The sequence below is a fragment of the Acomys minous genome (genome assembly GCF_964271855.1).
Source record: "Acomys minous genome assembly, chromosome: 5".
Classification (NCBI taxonomy): Eukaryota; Metazoa; Chordata; class Mammalia; order Rodentia; family Muridae; genus Acomys; species Acomys minous.
This window is the reverse complement of record NC_140494.1, coordinates 67,374,574-67,388,010: the sequence shown is the minus strand read 5'-3', so window position 1 is coordinate 67,388,010 and position 13,437 is coordinate 67,374,574. Positions and strand designations below refer to the sequence as shown.

Here is a 13,437-nt window from a genome sequence, read left to right as displayed (position 1 = left end):
TACTCCAAATACAAGAGCACCCACATTTGTAAAAGAAACATTATTAAAGCTAAAAGCACACATCAATCTCTACTAACTAATAGTGAAAGACTTCAACATTCTCCCTTTCACCAAAGGAGAGGTCAAGGAAACAGAAGGTAAATCAAGTAATAATGACACTAACCAGTTTCATGAATCAAATGGACCTAACAGATATCTACAGAACTTTTTAATATAGCTTCTTTTCAGCACCACACAGAGTCTTCTCTAAAACTGACCACATTGTTGGTTGCAAAGTAAACCTCAACTGATACAAGAAAACTGAAATAACCCCTTGTATCTTATCAGACCACCATGAACTAAAGCTGGACTTCAACAACAGAAATATCAAAAAGCCTACACACTTAGGGAAACTGAGCAACTCCCTACTCAATGACCATTGGGTCAGGAAAGAAAGAAAGAAAAAAGAAAGAAAGAAAGAAAGAAAGAAAGAAAGAAAGAAAGAAATTAAAGACTTATTTTCAATGAAAATGAAAGCACAGCATACCCAAACTTAAGAGACACAATGAAAGCAGTGCTAAGAGGAAATATCATAGCACTAGGTGCCTTCATAAAGAAATTGGAAAGATATCATTCTGGGAATTTAACAGCACACCTGAGAGACCTAGGAAAAAACAAATGAATACACCCAAGAAGTGTAGATAGAAAGAAGTAATCAAACTAATGCTGAAATCAATAACTTAGAAACAAAGAGAACAATACAAAAAAAATCAAAGAAGGCACGAGCTAGTTCGTTACAGAGAAAATATCCAAATCAACAAAATCAGAAATGAAAAAAATGAAAACAACAGATACTGAGGAAATCAAAAGAATCATTGATCCTACTTCAAAGACCTAGGCTCTAAAAATGGGAAAAATCTAAATGAAATGGACATTTTTCTTGATAGATTCCACTTACTAAAGTTAAATCAAGATCAGGTAAACAAGTTAAATAGTCCAATAGCTCTTTAGGGAACACAAGCATCACTAAAGGTCTCCGAACAACAACAACAACAAAAAGCCCAGGGCCAGATAATTTCAGTATAGAATTCTAAAGAAGAGCTAATACCAATACTCTTCAAATTATTCCACAAAATAGAAACAGAAGGGACATTGCCAAACTCATTCTATGATGACACAGTCACCCTGATACCTAAACCACACAAAGACCCAACAAAGAAAGAGAATATCAGACCAATTTCCCTTATGAACATTGATGTAAAAGTACTCAATAAAATATTCACAAACTGAACCCAAGAAGACATACAAAATATCATCCACCATGATCAAGTAGGCTTCATCCCAGGGATGCAGGGATGGTTCAATACACAAAAATCCATCAACACAATCTACCCTATAAACAAACTGAAGGAAAAAGTGGTAATTTCATTAGATTCTGTAAAAGCATTTGAAAAAAATCCAATACCTCTTCATGTTAAAAGTCTTGGAGAGATCAGGGATACAAATCAAAAATCACACACCTAAACACAATAAAGGTGATATGCAGAATCTGATAGCCAACACTTAATTAAATTGAGAAAAACATAAAGCAATTCCACTGAAGTCAGGGACAAGACAAGGCTGCCCACTCTCTCTGTATCTCTTCATTAGAGTACTTGAAATCCTAGCCAGAGCAAAAGACAATAAAAGGAGATCAATGGGATACAAATTTGAAAGGAAGAAGTCAAAGTATCGCTATTTGTAGATTTTGTAGATGTTAATACAGTTTACGTAAGTGACTCAATAAATTCTACCAAAGAACTCCTACTGCTGATAAACACCTTCAGCAAAGTGGCTGGATACAAAATTAACTTTTAAAAAGAATCAGTATTCCTCCTATATACAAACTACAAACCAGCTGAGAAAGAAATTAGGGAAACAACACCCTTCACAATAGCCACAAATAATATAAAGTATCTTGGTGTAACTCTAACCAAGCAAGTAAAAGACCCATATGACAAGAATTTTGAGTCTCTGAAGAAAGAAATTGAAGAAGCTATCAGAAGACGGAAGGATGTCCCATGCTCATGGATCAGTAGAATTAACATACTAAAAATGGACATCTTACCAAATGCAACCTACAGATTCAATGCAACTCCTTCAAAATATCAGCACAATTCTTTACAGACCTTGAAAGAACAATTCTCAACTTGATAGGAAAAAACAAAAAAATCCAGAACAGCTAATACATTCCTGTACCATAAAAGAACTTCTGGAGGTGTCACCATGCCTGACTTCAAGCTGTACTACAGAACAATAGTAATAAATGCTTCCTGGTACAGGCATAGAAATCATCTTCAACAAATGGTGCTGATCTAAGTGGATGTCTACATGTAGAATAATGCAAATAGATGCATATCTATCACAAAACTCAAGTCCAAGTGGATCAAACACCTCAACATAACAGCACATACACTACATCTATTAGAAGAGAAAGTGGGGAAGAGCCTTGAACTCATTGGTAAGGGAAACAACTTCCTGAACAGAACACCAACAGCCCAGGCTCTAAGATCAACAATTAATAAATGGGACTTCCGAAAACTGAAAATCTTTGCTAACACTGTCAACAGAACAATGAGAACCTACAGACTGGGAAAAGATCTTCACCAACCCTACATCTGACAAAGGGCTAATATCCAAAATATATAAAGAACCCAAGAAATTAAAAAGTAACAATCCAAATAATCTAATTTAAAACTTGGTACAGGGGTAAACAGATAATTCTCAAAAGAGGAATCTCGAGTGGCTGAGAAACACATAAAGAAATGTTCAATGTCCTTAATCACCAGGGAAATGCAAGTCAAAACAACTCTGAGATTCCATCTTACACCTGTCAGAATGGCTAAATCAAGATCACAAGTGACAGCACATGCTGGTTAGGATATGGAGCAAAGAAAACACTCCTCCATTGCAAGTGGGAGTACAAACTTATATTCCAGACTTTGGAATCAGTCTGGTGCTTTCTCAGAACAAAGACCCAGCTATACTACTTCTGGGCATATACTCAAAAGATGTTCCACCATACAAGAAAGACATCTGCTCAACTATGACCATAGTAGCTTACTTATTATAGCCAGAAACTGGAAACAACCTAGATGTCCCTCAATGGAAGAATGGATAAAGAAACTGGTACATTTATACAACAGAATACTATTCTGCTATCAAAACCTAGGAAATTATGCAATTTGCAGGCAAATGGATGGAACTAGAAAATATCATCCTGAATGAGGTAACTAAGACCCAGAAAGACATACATGGTATCTACTCACTTATAAGCATATAGACATATAGTGTAGCATAAACATACTATAATTCATGGACCCCACCAATCTAAGTAACAAGAAGGACCCAAGGGAGTATATTTAAATCTCACTCAGAAAAGGAAGTAGAATAGACAGCAGAAGCAGTAGAAGAGAGGGAACAACACAGGAGAGGGAGCAGAGAGAAAAATAAGGATGGCTATCAGGCCTGGGGAGGGGGGCTGCTGGAGGCCAGAGGGCCTGCAGAGAGAAGAGAAACTGTGGGTGGGAGAATCCCTGTAAAAATGTTTCTTCCAGTCTAGTGGTGGTGGAGCATGCCTATAATCCCAGCACTCAGGAAGCAGAAGCTGATGGATCTCTGAGTTTGAGGCCATACTGATCTACACAGTGACTTTAGGGACAACCAAAGCTACACAGAGAAACCTCACCTTAAAGAAACAAAAATAGTCAATCAACTTATCTATCTATGCTTCTACGGTGCAGAGAATACATGTCCATAAAAATTGAAACATTACCTTTCTTATTTCCCTACCAAATGGTAAATCTGACTACCATGCAAGAATCTGCACTAGTAACTCTAATGATAGAGAAAGAATACTAATGTCAACAGTCAGGTGAATTAAGAAGGCAAAGTTTCAGTCGAGCACTTTGCACCAAACTATTCATTTTAAGTAAAATAGTAAGATGCTTTCTCTTGACCAGAACCTGGTGTAATTTGTTTCATGTTACCTAAAAGGGAAATATGAGAATAAAATAGCACAGTGTATAAAGTCTAATCAGATACACCAGGAATATACACATAACACACAGTCTTCTTGTTATTATTCCAACTTTCCTATTTCAAATTCCAGAGGTGTAATCTAGAACTCAAGGCACAGCAACACTGTTGATTGTTTTCTTTAATATCTACACATAGACAGTCCATAGATTCTGAGGAGAATTGATATTTTGTTTTTCTGCTCAGAAAGAATGGGCCTGCGTTGAAGGTCAACACCAACTAGAAGTCTCGAAAACATTCGCAACTGCCTTCAACTAGTCATCTTAAATGAATATAAACACAACTGATCATGCAACCAGCAACAGGAGACCCATGGATTTCCCTACCATGGCTATTTAAAAGGCACACCAGACACACCAAATAAAATAAGCTAACATGTTATAATCTCAAGCTGATACAGAGTTACCTCTCTGTCAAGCGGCAATCCAGAACCACTAAAAATCAGACTTGGGCTGAAAACATTTCTAAGTGACATACAGAGAGAACCTGGACTTCTAAAGAGATTACAGTTTGCAGCACTACAGCAATAGGAGGCAGCAGAGCATCTTGGGGACACTGTAAATACTGCACAATGCACCTCATCCTCAGGGCCAGGAATACATTACCAAGTGAAAATAAATTCATCCAGTGAAAAAAATCACCAGGGACTGGTAACCAGTACAGAAAAGGAACTTGAGAGCTGAGAGACAGGAAGCAGAACAGCTCAGGCTCACAACAGGTCCAGGGAGAAGCTCACATAGCTGTTGGTCTAGTGTGCACTGTCAGTCTAGGACTCTCACATCAGACATTATTGTTAAAACACTCCAATTGGAAGCCACAGAAGCTCAGTGCTTTAGCACTTTTAGGCTGTCTCATCCATTATCTTGGAAACTATTTCCTCTAGACTAACAGGGCAAGTGAGGCACAGGCAGGTAGATTCTAGTTATTTCAAGAAAAGAGCTGAACCAAATGAACACTGTCACTGATCCATGAAGATGTTGTGGAAGCTGGGCCTGATGGTCCTCACCTATAATCTCAGCACAGGAGGCTGAGGCAGGACCATCTAGCTAATGAATCCTGCATATTCAACAATGATCCCAGTGGCAGCACAGCTGGCTTAGGTCCTGTCCCTACTCTCAGGGATGTCTGCATAGTTATGAGGTCACCTGCCAATGCATTTCTTAGAATGTGACCCTGTCTGTCGCTCAGCAAATCTATTCAGGGCCATGTCTGGCTGAAAACCTCACACTTGCCTCTCCCATAGCCACTCCTGTCTCCACTGGGGACCAGTCCCTGAGCTTCTGAAGCCAGCTCAGACTGAAAATGTCTGCTCCCTAAGGCAGGCAACAAAGGGATACTGGGCCAGAGTGTGGAGGTGAAGGGAAAATGTGGTCTAGAGTAGCTGCATGTGTATGAGGTGAATGGTGGAACTGGCGAAGGCAGGAGACCTGTCTGTTTCACAGATGTTGGTATGAGAGACAGAAAATGTTTACACCTGATGCTAGTCAGGGGACTGTCACTTTTCCCTCCTTTTTATATGCTGAAACCAGAGAAGGACTCTATGACAAATGACAAAGAAGAATAGTGTCAAAATCTGATGGGTGCAAAGATAACATCAATTTTAAGGTGCACCCCAAATTAAAATGTGTTATCATAAAGAAGATGTATCTTAGAATAAGGAAGAACACAGTAGGATTTTTGTTTGTTTGTTACATACTAAGTCAAATTACTGCTGCACTCGTGCACAGCTCCAGGAACCTGCCTGGAGCACAGCAAGAGAATGAGATAAAAACAAACACACACAGACACAGACAGAATGCTGGGATTGGAATCTCTTGGTAGGAGGAGCAGTCTCTGGTGGGTAGTCTTCAGGCACAAACAAGGGTGGGGGGAGAAAAGCACAGTGAGAATTCTCTGCACGCACTGTTAACACTCACACTCAGCACCCCCAGGAGGGCTCTACCCTCCCTCTGAGCTTGATGACTCCAATGGGGCCCTTAATATAGCTAAGCTTATGCCAACAACACCTTCACTCAGGCCCTCAGCCAGGCTCCTTGAACTCTTTGCAAGTGCTACCCAGTTCTGTATGGGTGTGGAGTCACCCACTGAATCATGAGAAATCCATCAGTGGCCACAGCTTCAATAACCCCTGGGTAAGGGATGGGACTTGGAGAGCACCTCCCCATCTTGCCAGAATCAGGGCTGGATTCTCAAATGCAGCTTTTTAGTGCAGCTAATGGCAGCTGCTGTTGAGTTCATGAATGCAACCACCATGTGAAGTCCAGAAGATGCATTTCTCAGTGCTCCTCCCCATTATCCACCTCTTACACTCTTTTTGCCTCCTCCTGTGAAATGTTCCCTGAACCGTGTGGGAGTGGGCATTGCTACAGATGTCCCACCTATGAGTGAGCACCTGTAATCCTTTATTCTCAGCACTCTGAGGAACTGGGGGTCTCTGCACTAACTCACAGCAACAAGAAGCTTCTCTAATTTTTTTTCTGTGTGACTGTTCATGTGTCAGCACAGGAGCATTAGGTATGCGTGTGGAGGTTAAAGATAATCTAAGGGGCTGTTCTTACCTTCCACCTTGTTTGACTGAAATTTTGGTTTACACAGTGCACACTAGACTGCTAATTTGTGACTCTGGAAGTCTCTCATCTTTGCCACAGCAGTGCTGGAGTTACAGTCTCACTACCATGTCTGCCTTTTATGTAGAATTTGGAGACCTAATCTCAGCTCCTCATGCTTGAGCACCAAGCATTTTACCACAACAATCTCCCGACCTTTTAAAAATTGCTGTCAGTAATTTCATCAATAAAATTTTCTTCTTCATCAGTTGCTAGAGAATTACATATTTGGGAGGCCTCAACCCACCTTGTTTCTCATGTTTTCTCTGCTCATGTTTCTCTCTGTGCATGCATGCATACACACACACACACACACACACACACACACACACACACACACACGCACATTTAGCCCTAAATTCCAAATGACCCGCCCTCTATTCCTGACAGAGTCACAGTCAGGCCACACATATGGCCTGTTACAGCTAACTCCCTGTCCCTGTCAGGCCACACATAGGGCCTGATACAGCTAACTCACTATCTCTGTCAGGCCACACATAGGGCCTGATACAGCTAATTCACTATCCTTGTCAGGCCTTACGCAGAGCCTGATACAGCTAACCCTACAATGAGGCTTACACAAGCCCAGCAAGAACTAGGCATCCAAAGCCTTCTTGCCTCAGACTCCCATAGCATCCTGCCTCCAAGCACAGGACCTGCCTCAGGTCCAGGGAGTCTCATGTAGTGATCATAGAAATGGGAAAGGATCCTCTTTTGTCCTCTAGTTCTAATTTTTGTCTCTTGTTGTGTAACACAAAGAATTTTAACAGAACTGACTAAGCCACTTGACATTCGACCTGAGTTTCATCTCTCCTAGCTCTCTCCCTTCTCCAGGTATAAGTTAGCACCAAGTGCCTAAAAAAGGCTTCTCTTCAAAGACAGATTACTATGGAATAAGAAAAAGGACTGCTGGGCTGTGGTGGTGCACACTTTTAATCCCAGTACTTTCAAGGAAGGGGCAGGCAGATCTCTGTGAATTTGAGGCCAGCCTGGTCTACAAAGTGAGTCCAGGACAGCCAAGGCTATACAGAGAAACCCTGTCTCAAAAACCTAAAAGAGAAAAAAGAAAAAAAAAGAAAGAAAAAGGACAAGCCAGGTGCTTAGTCCCAGCATTGAGGGAGGCAGAGATAGATGGATCACTGTGAGTTCGAGGACAGATGGGTATACAAATCAAGTCCAGGACACCAAGGCTATACAGAGAAACCCTGTCTGGAACAAAATCCAAAAAAGGAGAAGAGGAGAAGGGGGGTGAGGATGAGGAGGAGGCAGAGGAAGAGGAGAGAGAGGAGGAGGAGGAGCAAGAGGAGGAAGAGGAGAAGGATGAGGAGGAAGAGGAGTAGCTTCAAGTCTGTCAGTCACATATACAGCTGCTACTGAGTCACTTCAGCATGTTTCTCTCCATACTTGACTCTTTAAATGTATCTTATCTTTCTTTTTTATGTATTTTTATTAATTTATTCATATTACATCTCAGTTGTTAGCCCATCCCTTGTATCCTCCCATTCCTCCCTTCCTCCTACTTCCCCCCTACTCCCCTCCCCTATGTCTGTGTCTGAGGGGGACCTCCTCCCCCTGTATATGCTCATAGGGTATCAAGTCTCTCCTTGGTGACCTATTATCCTTCCTCTGAGTGCCACCAGGCATCTCCATCCAAGGGACATGTTCAAATATGGGACACCATAGTTTGTGTGAAAGTCAGATCTCCTTCTCCACTCAACAGTGGAGAATGTCCTGTCTATCGGCTAGTCTGGGTAGGGGTTCGAGGTTTACTGCCTATATTTCCCTTGGCTGTTGCCATAGTTTGCAGAGGACCCCAGGGCCCAGACTCGCCTGTAATTTTCCAGAACCCACTGGATTCTTCTATTTCCTTATTCTCCCAGGCTTCTCACACCTCTACGTGTCCCTCAGTAGAAGAATGGATAAAGAAACTGTGGTACATCTACATTATGGAATACTACTCAGCTTACTCAGCTACCTTTTTTATTTTTATTTTTTTTTTAGTTTTTTTCTCCTTTATTAATTTATTCTTGTTACATCTCAATGGTTATCCCATCCCTTGTATCCTCCCATTCTTCCCTCCCTCCCAATTTCCCCTTATTCCCCTCCCCTATGACTGTTCCTGAGGGGGATTACCTCCCCCTCTATATGATCATAGGGTATCAAGTCTCTTCTTGGTAACCTGCTGTCCTTCCTCTGATTGCCACCAGGTCTCCCCGTCCAGGGGTCATGGTCAAAGGTGAGGCACCAGAGTATGTGAGAAAGTAATATCCCACTCTCCACTCTACTGTGGAGAGTGTTCTGTCCATTGTCTAGATCTGGGTAGGGGCTGAAGGTTTACCGCCTGTATTGTCCTTGGCTGGTGCCTTAGTTTGGGCGGGACCCCTGGGCCCAAATCTGCCTATCGTAATGTTCTACTTGTAGGCTTCTAGGACACTCTGGGTCCTTCTACTTTGCCTTTCTCCCATGATTCTCTCATCTAGAGTCCCACTAGAATGTCCTCCCCTCTGTCTCAGTTTCCTGGTAAGTGAAGGCTTTCGTGGGACATGCCCCTTGGGCTAATATGCAGATATAACTGAGTATATACCATTTGAGTCTTTCTGCTTCTGGTTTAATTCACTCATTATGATCATTTCTAGCTCAACCCATTTGGTCACACATTTTGGGAATTCCTTGTTTTTAATAGCTGAGTAATATTCCATAGTGTATATGTACCACAGTTTCTTTATCCATTCTTCTACTGATGGACACTTAGGCTGTTTCCATGTTCTGGCTATTATGGATAAGGTTGCTATGAACATGGTTGAGCAAATTTTCTTGTTGTGTTCTGGAGCATCTTCTGGGTATATTCCAAGGAGTGGAATAGCTGGGTCTTGAGGAAGCCCTATTCCCATTTTTCTGAGATAGCACCAGATAGATTTCCAAAGTGGCTGTACTAGTTTGCATTCCCACCAGCAATGAAGGAGTGTTCCTCTCCCCACATCCTCACCAGCATGTGGTGTCGCTTGAATTTTTGATCTTAGCCATTCTGATGGGTGTAAGATGGAATCTCAGAGTTGTTTTGATTTGCATTTCCCTGATGATTAAGGAGGTTGAGCATTTCTTTAAGTGTTTCTCAGCCATTTGATATTCCTCTTTTGAGAATTCTCTGTTTAGTTCCAAGTCCCATTTCTCAATTGGGTTATTTGGTTTGGTGCTGTTTAATTTCTTGAGTTCTTTATATATTTTGGATATTAGACCTTTGTCAGATGTAGGGTTGGTGAAGATCTTTTCCCAGTCTGTAGGCTGTCGTTTTGTTCTCTTGACAGTGTCTCCTACCTTACAGAATCTTCTTAGCCTCATGAGGTCCCATTTATTAACTGTTGACCTTAAGGCCTGGGTTGTTGATGTTCTGTTCAGGAAGATGTCTCCTGTGCCAATATGTTCCAGGCTCTTCCCCAATTTTTCTTCTAAGTGACTTAGTGTCTCTGGTTTTGTGCTGAGGTCTTTAATCCACTTGGATTTGAGTTTTGTACAAGGTGACAAATATGGGTCCAGTTTCAATTTTTTACACATAGACATCCAGTTAGACCAGCACCATTTGTTGACGATGCTATCCTTTTTCCATAGAATGGATTTGGCTTCTTTGTCGAAAATCAAGTGACCATATGTGTGTGGATTCATATCTGGGTCTTCGATTCGATTCCACTGATCAACCAGCCTTTTGCTGTGCCAGTACCATGCTGTTTTAATTACTATTGCTTTATAGTACAGTTTGAGATCAGGTATGGTGACTCCTCCGGAGCACCTTTTATTGTACAAGATTGTTTTAGATATTCTGGGTTTTTTGTTTTTCCATATGAAGTTCAGAATTGAACTTTCAATGTCTTTAAAAATTGTGTAGGTATTTTGATAGGGATTGCATTGAATCTGTAGATTGCTTTTGGTAGGATGGCCACTTTTACTATGTTAATTCTCCCAATCCATGAGCAAGGAAGATCATTCCATTTTCTCATGTCATCTTCAATATCTTTCTTTAGAGTTTTGAAATTTTTTTCAAACAAGTCCTTCACTTGCTTAGTTAGAGTAACTCCTAATTATTTTATATTGCTTGTGGCTAATGTAAAGGGTGTAGTTTTCCTAATTTCTTCCTCTGCAAGCTTGTCATTTGTATATAGGAAGGCTACAGACTTTTTTGTGTTAATTTTGTATCCAGCCAATTTGCTGAAGGTGTTTATCAGCTGTAGGAGTTCTCTGGTGGAATTTTGAGGGTCACTTATGTACACTATCATATCATCTGCAAATAGGGATAATTTGACTTCCTACTTTCCCATTTGAATACCCTTGATCTCCTTTTGTTGTCTTATTGCTCTGGCTAGAACTTTGAGTACTATATTGAAGAGATATGGAGAGAGTGGGCAGCCTTGCCTTGTTCCTGATTTTAGAGGAATTTCCTTGAGTATCTCACCATTTACTTTGATTTTGGCTATTGGCTTCCTATATAGAGCCTTTATTATGTTGAGGAAAGAGCCTTGTATTCCCGATCTCTCTAAAACTTTAAACATGAATGGATGTTGGATTTTATCAAATGCTTTCTCTGCATCTAAAGAGATGATCATGTGGTTTTTTATTTTCAGTTTGTTTATATGGTGGATTACATTGATGAATTTCCGTATATTAAACCATTCCTGCATGCCTGGGATGAAGCCTACTTGGTCATGATGAATGATATCTTTGATGTGTTCTTGTATTCATTTTGCAAGTATTTTATTTAGTATTTTTGCATCGATGTTCATAAGGGAAATTGGTCTGAAATTCTCTTTCTCTGTTGAATCTTTGTGAGACTATGGCCTCATAGAATGAATTTGGTAATGTTCTATCCCTTTCTATCTTTTGGAGTAGCTTGAAGAGTATCGGTATTAGCTCACCCTTGAAGGTCTGGTAGAATTCTGCACTGAAACCATCTGGCCCTGGGCTTTATTTGGTTGGGAGACTATCAATGATTGCTTCAATTTCTGTAGGGGAAATGGGACTAGTTAGCTTATTTATCTGTTCTTCACTCAACTTTGGCAAGTGAAATTGATCAAGAAAATCATCCATTTCCCTTAGATTTTCAAATTTTGTGGCATATATGCCTTCAAAGTAGGATCTTATGGTTCTTTGTATTTCTTCAGTGTCTGTTAAGTCTCCCTTTTCATTTCTGATTTTGTTGATTTCAATACTGTCTCTCTGCCTTTTAGTTAGTTTGGCTAATGTGGTCTATCTATCTTGTTGATTTTCTCAAAGAACCAGCTCTTGGTTTTGTTGATTCTTTGGACTGTTTTCTTAGTTTCTAATTTGTTAATTTCACCCCTGAGTTTGATTATTTCCAGACGTCTACTCCTTTTGGGTGTTTCTGCTTCTTTTTTTCTAGGGCTTCCAGTTGTGTCATTAAGGTGCTTATGTGCGATGCTTCCAATTTCTTTTTAAAGGCACTTAGTGCTATGAATTTTCCTCTTAGCACTGCTTTCAATGTATCCCACAAATTTGGGTATGTTGTTCCTTCATTTTCATTGAATTTCAGAAACTCCTTGATTTCTTTCTTTATTTCTTCCCTGACCCAGGTGTCATTTAGCAGAGAGTTGTTTAGTTTCCACATACATGTAGGCTTTTTGTTATTTCTGTTGTTGTTGAATTGCAGCCTAAGCCCATAATGATCTGATAGGATACAAGGTATTATTTCAATCCTCTTGTATCTGTTGAGGCTTTCTTTGTGAACTACGATGTGATCAATTTTGGAGAAGGTTCCATGGCATGCAGAGAGGAAGGTATATTCTTTCTTGTTTGGGTGAAAGTTTCTATAGATATCTGTTAGATCCATTTGACCCATGGCATTGGTTAATGATGTTATTTCTCGGCTTAGTTTCTGTTTCAATGACTTGTCCTTCAGTGAGAGTGGGGTGTTGAAGTCTCCCACTATTATTGTGTGGGGATCGATGTGTGGTTTAAGCCTTTTTAGCAGATCTTTTACAAATGTGGGTGCCCTTGTATTGGGAGCATAGATGTTCAGAATTGTGATGTCCTCTTGGTTGACTTTACCTTTGATGAGTATGAAGTGTCTGTCCTCATCCCTTTTGATTAATTTTGGTTGAAAGACTATTTTTTTCGAGATTAAAATGTCTACGCCTGCTTGCTTCTTGTGACCATTTGCTTGGAATATTTTTTCCAACCTTTTATCCTGAGGTAATGCCTATCATTATGGGTGAGATGTGTTTCTTGAATGCAGAAGAATGTTGGATCCTGTTTATGCACACATTCAGTTAGTCTGTGTCTTTTTATTGGAGAATTGAGACCATTGATGTTGAGAGATATTAATGACCAGTTACTGTTAAGAGTCTTAATTTTGATGTTGGTTCCAGTCGAGCGTGTAGTTGTGTTTTTGTCATGGTATAGTTATCTATTTCCTGAGTAGTTTTGGTTGTAGCTTGACCCTTTGGGATGGAGGTTTCCTTCTAGTACCTTCTGTAAAGCTGGATTTGTGGATAGGTACTGTTTGAATTTGGTTTTGTCATGCAATATTTTGTTTTCTCCATCTATGGTTATTGATAGTTTTGCTGGGTAAAGTAGTCTGGCCTGGCATCTGTGGTCTCTTAGAGTTTGCAGGATCTCTGTTCAGGCCCTTCTGGCTTTGATGGTCTCTGCTGAGAAGTCGGGTGTAATTTTGATAGGTTTGCCATTAAATGTTATCTGGCCCTTTTCCCTTGCAGCTTTTAATATTTTTCTTTGTTCTCTATGTTTTGTGTTTTGATTATTATGTGAC

General features: G+C 40.2%; 1 long non-coding RNA gene across 1 annotated transcript in view; it reads right to left on the bottom strand.

Moving 5' to 3' along the window:
- The window catches only part of LOC311598586, a 109,728-nt gene that overhangs the window by 29,753 nt on the left and 66,538 nt on the right, over positions 1–13,437 (bottom strand). The gene's annotated exons all lie outside the window — the stretch shown is intronic.